Raw genomic sequence first — 10,826 nt, 5'->3', positions numbered from 1 at the left:
GAGATTGTCAAATCTCTTGATTAGAGGGAAGTCGATTTCCCTTCTAGATCTCTTGGAAACAACCGTTCTCTTAGAAGCACCTCTTGGTTCACCTTGAACCTAAACAACGAACTACCACACCTCTTAGATAGATGGATGTGGAGTTCAAGGCTTAGATACAACCACCTCTTAATCTTTAAATCAACAAACTATTTGATTTCTTGGTGGCTAAACCTAACAAGAGAAGATGAGAGAGCAAGCCTCTCAACTTTCGATCAAGGAGAAGGAAAAACGTGGCTGCTCAAAGGGGCTTATTTTGGCAAGTGTTATAGGCAGAAAATTAGCATATTTTTCTCTCAAATGAGCCCCCTTAAATAGGCAAGGGTTAGGACAACCCTTTGTGTAAGGTTTGAATTAATTACACAAATGTCACTAGTCTTGTTTAGCCATCTCATGCTCTCTTTAATCACATCTTATGGTTGGTTTAATAAATTAATTTATGAACAAATAATATTATTCATATTATTCTATTATACAATATTTATATTATTCTTATAATGTATTCAAACATTATACCAAATAATATTTGCATAACTTCATAAATTTATTTATGATCTAAGCATGTCATATTATGAAATTTTATTTTAGCATTTCATCACATGTATTTTATCTTATACATCATTATGAAATGTAAAATACTTGTTGTTTCTCTTCAGTTGGTGTGACCGTATAGATGATCTATGTCATCTTGGCAATAATATAAATCTTTATATTATTGACTATAAGAGGTTATATCATTACATTATAGTTATCCAAACGACATAGTAATCATTTACTCAATCCACTAATTTTGTGTCTATCCTTGTCACATGATATTATGAATAATATGCAAAATAGGATCGTGTCATTTTTGCATTATATTCATTTTCTTAGTCTCTCAAGTGAATTATATTATAACTACATTAGTTATATTGCATGCGATATAATTCCACTTTACCAAGGGGCCCAGTAATATCATAACTCAAATTGAGGGACAATGATAATATTAACATATAGATTTCTCCCGCACAAGTTGTACACAACGAACTACTATTTCATTATTATCATAAGATAGTATTTAAATAGCAATCACATTATATATTTCTCATGTGAAAAACCTACACATCTCATATCTAAGATTCTAAAGACACAATGGAAACATTAATGACACAAAACACAATCCATATAATGTTCCATTCATTTAGGTCATGTTCAATATATAAAATACACATTTTTATATATTCATGTAATTAAATGATAATCTTTTATCAACATTTATAGAACTTCAATGTACTTTAATCTACATGACAATCTTCCTCGGTAATTAATGTTCCTCCTTAATTACCACGATCGTGAACTTATTTAGTGATTAAATGTTTCTCATCTTAGGAGTTCTATGATTCAAAGACCAAGAGCATCTTCTTGAATACTTCCAAAGATATAACATATAAATCTCAAGGAACAAGAATAATAATATTCGTAATAAAATCATGAACAACACATAAATTATTATTAAAAGATAACTTTTAAAACACACATCCTTCAGATTGTACCAAAGACAAAAATGTACATCATATATGTGTACCAAAAACTGACCAAGTTTCAATTTAGACGTGCCTTTGTCGAGGAGGTAAAACATGATCCAAAAAGTACTTCACCATGTTATACGGATCACATGCAGTTCTCTTTCCTTGTACGTTGTACTGTTGAATTTGTTATGCATAAATGAACCCCGAACATATTAACAATATATACATATATAAAACAAATGAATCTGAAAACATGCATGATAGATCAAAACAGATGATTAATTGACAAACCCTTAGAAAAGATCTAAAATAATTTCTGATGATGAACTTCATATTCTTCATCACAAAATAGATGCATTCCCAGCCTCTCGTATGTCTAGGGTACTAAAATGTGTATTATTTTAAACAAAATATAATTAATAGTGCAATTGGAACTTCAAAATAAGTTAGAATGAAAAACTCAGATTGGAATATTTTCTTACCGGATAGTCTCTAACATCCAGGTGGCTCCTTGTGATCTGCTGATTGTTATTATTCATTTGTAAGTATTGCCAATGAGTCCTGAAAATAATAATAAAGGTCAGTATACAATACCTAGAAGTATTGGTGTTTTGTGAATTAAATTGTATATATGTATTTGAATTACCTTCTAAGGTGTGTAAAAAATAATAATTCTCTGTTTAAATTTGGCAACGAGTCTAGCTTATAGACAGCAGAGTGCTGTGTCATTATAACGAGAAGCACCCAATGGTCACTACAATTGAAGTAATAAAAAAAATCAATAAAAACTTGTTAAAAACAGACAATAAATTACATCAGTATAATTAATTAACATCTTACATTTTGTGGTATAGTGCATATATAAGTTTCTTTTCCTTATACTTTAGCAAGGCATCAACCAAGTAATCCATTGAAGTTTTGTTGTCATGACTTATATTTCTGGCGCTTATCATATTTGTGTCCAGAAAAGCAATGACATTATTGTTTTTTTTTTTATTTGGAGGAATTATTGTCCTACAATACCTGAAAATAACAAGTTTCAAAATACAACGAGAAAGTTAATTGTTGAAAGAATAAAAATATTTAAAATTCGGAAGATTCAATGTCAAGACTTGTAGAATAGAGATGTCAAGCCTCTCGTACGTCATCAGGTTCTTGATATCTTTGAAACCCACTGACATTTGAAAGCCTTCAGGCCGCAACACTCCAGGTTCTACAGGACAGAAGAAGCATGCTCCTCCATCCATTGGCACATCAAGATATCTGTCATGTAGCCTTTGGAATTCCATCCCCAGTTCTTCCAATACCATCTAAGTGACAAGAGGTTCTCGAGTACCTATTGCCCCCTTGGCCAATTCAGCAGCCGCATCCTCGACCACCTCATTCACCAACTCCATAAAATCCATCTACACACGCACGCGCGCACACACACACACAATAGATGTATCATTATCATATGTTTTACAAAGAGAGTAAGCTAGTTTAATTTAGGTATTGGGGTTTAAGCATTTTTATTTTCCAGATATGCCATTCTTTCAGCCGTAGCAAGCCTAAATTATTGTGTAACATTTTTAGCAAAACAAAATTGTGTTTATTAATTTGACCTCAGTTTCCAACTTCATCCCCTTCTTTGGCCATTGAATGCAATTTGTTACGGCATCGCGAAGGTAAACGATGGCATTTGTATCGTCTGGAATGTGAATTGGCATGAGGTTATAGATATCATTTGTCCAGACCACCTGTATCAGCATGTGACCTGGTTCAAGGGGTCTCCTCGTAGTGCCTCATCAGCAACATCCCTGATTGGGAACACCCGGGCATTGGCCATAATCATTGGCCGAGCGCCTAAGTCGACCGCCAGATTGCAACTCCTCACCTCCTGTAGCATGAATCATACACGAAAAGTAACCAAGTCCAAGGGTGTTATAATGAATCTGGTTACTTGTACGGTAAAGTCGACCGTCAGTTGGTTACTTGTACGGTAAAGAGATGTGGACTTACCTGAATGAAGTCCAAGGGATCCACATCCGGATGTTGACTTGCTGCGTTTGACGAAATCCTTAGGTGCATTCGGAATGCATACCCTCTCGTTTGTATCTATGCGATAGAAGAATCACCCAATGAAATCCTTAGATTCATTCGGAACGCAAAATCTCTCGTTTGTATTTATGCGATAGATGGGTAAAGCCAATTAAAAGTGTGGTGTTTTACTTTTTGTATTTTTATTTTTAAGGTTGCATTTTTACTAGTTGCATGCATAGACTACAAATCCTTATATTCAAATGAGAGATCGAAATTTAGAGGAGATGGAAAATTTGAATATTATTAGATTTTAAAGATTTCTTTTACCATAATGATTTTAGGATTAGTCATCTTCAAGATTACTTCAATTGGGATCGAAATGTTGGTAATGCAAAGGTTTTCATTGTCTTTAAATTCATCAAGTACCAATATTAGAAATTGTGTAGGCATTTTTGTATATAACTTGTGCTTAGGAATTTTTTTAATTATTTGCTAATTGATGTTATGTGAGGACGTTTTGAATCATCCTAAAACCTAGTTTTTACCTAGTTTGTTCAAGGACGAATAAATATTAGTAGTCTCATTTAGAGTCATCAATACAATGCTTAGAAGCATAACATAAAGCATCTCTAACTAACTTGTAGTTTTTATTAATTACAATTATGTCCCTAATACAATTGTTAGACATGTGTAGACACTACTTTTTGACGAGTTGCCGAAAAATGACCCCAGATTTGAGAACTTGACACTTCTCATTGTTTCCCTCTGTTCTTATTCATATTTGGACATGCAAGCTTGGATCTTCGAGAGTTATCCAAATTTGATAAAGCTTACAGTGGTACAACATAGCTAGCTTCTCGTCATTTTTAATTTGTTGTTTCAAAGAGTTTGTTTTTAAGAAAGTTTATAGTAAAGATCTAGTTATGAATGGGAAAATCATTTGTTGCAGTTTTGTGATCAGAATTATCAACCATCACAGCAAAATACTATAGTTCCAGTCTAGCTGGTTAAAGCATCTGACACAAAAAGCCTCAAGATGGTTAAGGCCAAATTTACGAGGTTTGATATCACCGTAAAACGAGTGATACAGTATCTCGTGTTTGGTAACAGAGAACTGAGAAACTGTAGGAACTACGAAACATATCTGGAAACTGCTGCTGGTCACAAATGTACACTGATGTTTCCAACACTGGAAGTGGGTATTTTTGATCGGGATTGGATATTTCTAAACGTGCTATTTGGTAGATATTCATATTTGGGTTATTGGAAGACTTTGCGATTCCACCTGTAGAGTGCTCTTCCAGCTATAGTTAGTTTATGTATGGATGTGTTTGGATGTTCTGGATATTTTGGATGCTTAATTTAGATATGGATGTTATGGATGTTTTGTAATATAACCCGTGGATCTATTTAATTTGAATGTTAATTTGGTAAAATTAATTAATACCACTAATTAGGTCCAAATACATAGCTTCTCTTCATTTTTAATTTTATGTTTGAAGTTTTTTTAAGAAAGTTTAAAGTACAAAGATCAAGTTATTAATTGATCAATTATTTGTTGCAGTTTTGTGTCGAGGATTATGATGATGAATGGCAAAGTTTTCAAGTTCGAATCCCGTTGGTTGAAGCATCTGACAGAAGAAATCTCGAGATGGTTGAGGTTCAATGTTGGAGGTTTGATACCATGATACAACGAGTGATGCGGTATCTCATGTTTGGTAAAGGGAAATTGAGAAATTTTAGGTACTTTGCTATATCGACCACTTGTTCTTATATGTATAGTAGAATGATAACTCCAACAACAGAATTGGGCTATAGCTATCGGGATTGGCAGTTTATATATTCGATGTTTGGTCAATATGAATATTATTGTCTGAAGACTTTGGAGCTTTACTAGCTGGATGGTTGTCTCAAATGCTTGATGTTTTGTGCATGTATGACTGTTTTGGATGTTTTGTAGTATATATTGAGATTTATTTTAGATGTTAATTAATTTGGTAGAGTTTCCTACGGTGCTACACGTAGCATAGATGATCTCCATGCAACAGCTCAATATTTAAGTTTTCAAAATCTTAACGGTTGATTCAAACCGTGCAACATGATCTCCATATGAATATGTACTTAAAAACTAAATTTTATATTTTTAAATTTTTTTTTAATATTTTATTAGATAGATAGAAAATTACTATAATTTTCAGAATAAGTGATTTTCTACGTGTATATATGCCGGGTGCCGACAATCGGGTAGGAGCTACGGCCGGGCATAAAGTTTCAAAAACTTATATATTCAAATTTAGGATTCACGAGTAAAATTAGATCAAAAATAAAGTTTGCAATTAGACCGATTTTTTTAAAAATACCCATTTCAATAAAAAAATTATTAAAAATAACCAGGTGTTAGAAAGAATTTTAAAACTGCCCAAACCGTAAAGAAATCATACGGTCCGAATTAAAATTTCAAACCGTAAGAAAATCTTACGGCCCGAAAACGGGTTTAAACCCATTACCTTCTCCCTCTCTTCTCCCCTGCGTGGCCTCTCTGACAGAAAACAGAAAAAGAAAAAAGAGAGGAGAAGAGTGCGCTCCGCCCCTCCGCCCGTAGCCGCCGGTGATGCCTCTCCCTCGCCGCCACTCTCTCCACTCCGCTGCCACCTCCCCCCTTCACCTCTGCCCTTGACCAGGTACCAGGTCTCTCTTATTTTCCTTAGCCTAAATGATAAGAGAATGAGTGTTTATATGGACTATATTAGAGCATGTCCATTGGTGCAAGGATTTGTAATTGCAAAACAGTTATTGAAATCAATTTTGGTTCTTAATTGCATAACTCTCACAATTGCAAATCCAATTGCAAAACAGTTAATTTGCCGGTTCCTTCCTTTACACAGTGCCCCAAGTACAATTGCTATTTCATAGGTAGAGAAGGCAATGAACTGGCAGACTATCTGACTATCTGATTATTCATTACTAACAAACAAAAGAAAAGGGCAGAGGTGAAGGGGGGAGGTGGCAGCAGTGAAGGGTGAGGTGTTAGTGTAATAATTTAGAAGTCAATAATACGATAATTTATCATAAAGCTTTGTTCATGAATTGGATGATTAATATCATTTTGTTGCCTTGAGTATTATTGAATTTATGGATCATTTCGAGTTCATGACTGAAATTGTGAAACTCCATAATATAGATAATATATACTCTTTAAAAGTCACTGACCAAGGTAATTAGCAGGAACACTAATTACCGCGATAAGGTTAGTATGTGGATTAAAAGATGGTTAAGTTTTACAAACCACCTGACACGAGATGTCATTTTAATCACATAGATACATGTTCTAGAAACATGGTATTTGACAGACCCCGAATGAAACATTAAATAGAATTGTGTTCGTGTCATTTATGTTTTCATTTAGTGTCACGTTCTACAGTATGAGGTATTTATCGTTCCCACTGAGAAATATGTATGTGTGATTGTTATCCACCGCTGTCCGTAAAAAGCAGTCATAACGGTAGCTTTTCCATATGTATAGCTTGGCTGAGGAAGTGATAGTTTACCAAGAATACTATTTGTCCCTCGTATCTCTATACGAGCTATAGCATCACTGGGCCCCTTGGTAGAGTTAGATTATCTGCTAGCGGTATAATTACAAGAGTAATTATATTTGATAATCTGCTCAAGATCAAGAAAAAATTCAGTTAGCAAGGATGACACACATCTACCTTGAAACTGATCTGATAGCTATGAGACAGAAGAACAGACACAAGTAAATTGTTTACTGGATCGTGATATTGTACAGTACAGCATCATCTGTGTAATTGGATGGTCATGATGTGTTGCCAGATGCCACCCATGATTATAGAAGTTAAAACAGTTTTAACTCTATTTACCAACATAACACAGATCCAATTGGGTCACACCATATAGGAGTTAATCGGAGAATCTTATTGTGATTGATTATAAATTGGTTATGATCAATAGTAAGATGGTTATAATTAATTATACGTGTTATAATTAAATTATAAATGTTATGTAAAAATAACAAGCAAAAACATTGGTTAATTTATAAACGTGTGTGACACGTTGTATAAAAGTTAACCGGTTAATTTATAAATGTGCAGGACACGTTGTATAAATTACCGAAACAACAAACCGCAAGAAAAATATATATATAATTGTTCAGAATAATTATACGAATATTATTTGTATTCGGGCCGAGGGCATTCGGGTCTTTTCAGATTCGTCTTATTCGCATGACATGTCATCGATCCTATCCAGATGACACGTCATCGATACCGAAACAAACAACCGAAGAAAAATATATATAATTGTTCAGAATAATTATACGAATATTATTTGTATTCGGGCCGAGGGCATTCGGGTCTTTTCAGATTCGTGCTTATCCGCATGACATGTCATCGATCCTATCCAGATGACACGTCATCGATCTTATCCACATGACACCTCACCCCCTAGGTGGCATGCCTTGTCATAGGGGTATTTTGGTCTTTTCACACCATTTTAGAGGTTATAAATAGAGGGGTGCATGAAAGGATTAAATAACTAATTCATTCGTACCGGTTTCGTGTCGAAACGGATCGGTATTTTCTCTCCCAAATAGTGTTTCGGTTGAGAAAAGAAAGTTATACGTACTTGATGTATAATCTTGCGGGTTGTTGTGGAGTATATTTACGGGATCGATGAATAGTGTTTTACCGAATTTAGCGGTATGTCAGTTTTGCATATTGATGAAACTGAGCAACCGAAAATTCGTGTTTACGGGTTTTCGTCTTTTTCCCGTGAATAGTGTTTTTACAGAATTCCGCGGTTTACAGTATTTCTGGCAGAAGAAATAAACCGCTCTCCGGTTAGTCCTGGTGGATAACCGATAGAGGTATCACACGTGTGATACTCCGAGTCGATTCCTTCTCTGGTGAGGCTCTACTCGCTCGGTCTGCATTCCAACTGTGATTTGGAAACAAGGTATAAATATGCCATATTAATCTATTTAATTGGTAAGTAGATTAAAGTTTTAGAAATCAATCATGGAGTAGATATGTAAAAATGATTAAATTGGGTTTTGATGCCAAAGGAATACTGAAGGTGGACCGCCTTGGAAAGTTCCCTGACATACCCCGTTTAATCCTGAGCTTAAGTTGGCTGTAGAAATTTTTGTTCTACGGTCATTCCGCACCTTAAGCCTAAAAGGGGTTTTGGTTAGCACCGCGAAACCCCAACACGAGGTGGCAGCGGAGTGGAGAGAGTGGCGGCGAGGGAGAGGCGTCCCTAGCGGCTACGGGCGGAGCACACTCTTCTCCTCTTTTTTTTTTTTGCTTTTTCTGTTTTCTGTCGGAGAGGCCACGCACGGGAGAAGAGAGGGAGAAGGTAATGGGTTTAAACACGTTTTCGGGCCGTAAGATTTTTCTATGGTTTGAAATTTTAATTCGAACCGTATGATTTTCTTACGGCTTGGACAGTTTTAAAATTCTTTCTAAGACCTGGTTATTTTTAATAATTTTTTTATTGAAATGGGTATTTTTAAAAAAATCGGCAATTAGATGCATAAAGTAGCAGTGTAGCAGAAGAATCTCGTAACTGCTGATGCCTCGGTCTGGGATCCGTATCCTCCCAGGTACCTGACTCAAGCAAATTGAAATTGACGGGCCAGATTAATCACAGCAGGATCAGATTCAATCCAGTTCCTGTAAAGACTGTAGGGGTCCGTTTTGAGATTTGTGTCAAGCTAAAAGAACCGTCCGATTGTAATTGTGCTCAGTCAGGTAACTTGAGGGGATGCGAATTTCTCGGTCTGACCATGCCTTGTCTTGCCTTACCTTGTCTTTCGGTCCCATGCTCCTTTTAATTAAGAAGACCATGAGCCGATTTCTAAAACCAGTTGAGGATGCCAGGATGGTGTTTGGTAACATCGATATATGAGAATTATAAGGACCCATCCCAATATAAAAATCATCGCAGTATTCAATATTAACATATATATGACACCGTCCGATCATGACAAAATATGTTGGCAGCGAAGCAACAAACGTCTCCGAAGCTTCGGATGGACACGCTTCGGTATATTAGCCATAACTATTTCATACGATCTCCAAATAAGGTGATTCAAATTTTGTGGAAAATTTAATATATATGCTACAAATTTCATGCATATATATTTGAGGAGAAGGGTTCAAATGTCTCTATTTTTTTTTCTTCATCATGACTCTATTTTTAAGAATTTTAATAATTTAAAACTTAAAAGGCAAACTAAAACTATTAGATATGATCTATATCATTTTATCTATGCATGTGTTAAAAGTTGTGACATTTCAATTTTATTTTAGTTGTCATTAAGAGCTTGTAGAAATGTATTAATATAGATAATTTTTAAACGTTTATTTTTCAAATGATTAATTACATGAAAACAAAATTAAAATGTGATATATCTTTTTAAGCACACTCTTTATGGTAATACAAAAACTACAAGAACTCACTCTAAACAACGCCCTCGTCTGGGTTCAATTAAACATATTTACAAAAACAGGAAGAGTACGTAAAAGCAAATTTTATTTTCACGACTTACGATCAGATACTCAGATCTGTCATCTGCGGATATATACAGATAAATGAGATATTATTCTTGTATTCGTGTTTTACACCTCAAAAGTATTTTTACTTCATGTACTAATTGTTTATATTTAAATTTACAAGTATTTATATATCATATATATTTTATAATGACATAATAAATTTAACATTAGAATAATTATTTTGTTGTCTGAACTATATATGTATTTTATGTACTTTCTTTTCTAATGAGAAAAATAATAGTTGAAAAATATGTTAATTTTGGTACAATAAATGAGATATTATTCTTGTATTTGTATTTTACACCTCGAAAGTATTTTTACTTCATGTACTCATTGTTTATATTTAAATTTACAAGTATTTATATATCATATATATTTTATAATGACATAATAAATTTAACATTAGAATAATTATTTTGCTGTCTGAACTATATATGTATTTTATGTACTTTCTTTTCTAATGAGAAAAATAATAGTTGAAAAATATGTTAATTTTGGTACAATAAATGAGATATTATTCTTGTATTTGTATTTTACACCTCTAAAGTATTTTTACTTCATGTACTCATTGTTTATATTTAAATTTACAAGTATTTATATATCATATATATTTTATAATGACATAATAAATTTAACATTAGAACAATTATTTTGTTGTCTGAATTATATATGTATTTTG

The sequence above is a fragment of the Carex rostrata genome, chromosome 3 (assembly GCF_964058835.1).
Source record: "Carex rostrata chromosome 3, lpCarRost1.2, whole genome shotgun sequence".
Classification (NCBI taxonomy): domain Eukaryota; kingdom Viridiplantae; phylum Streptophyta; class Magnoliopsida; order Poales; family Cyperaceae; genus Carex; species Carex rostrata.
Note: the sequence above shows the minus strand (reverse complement) of the source record.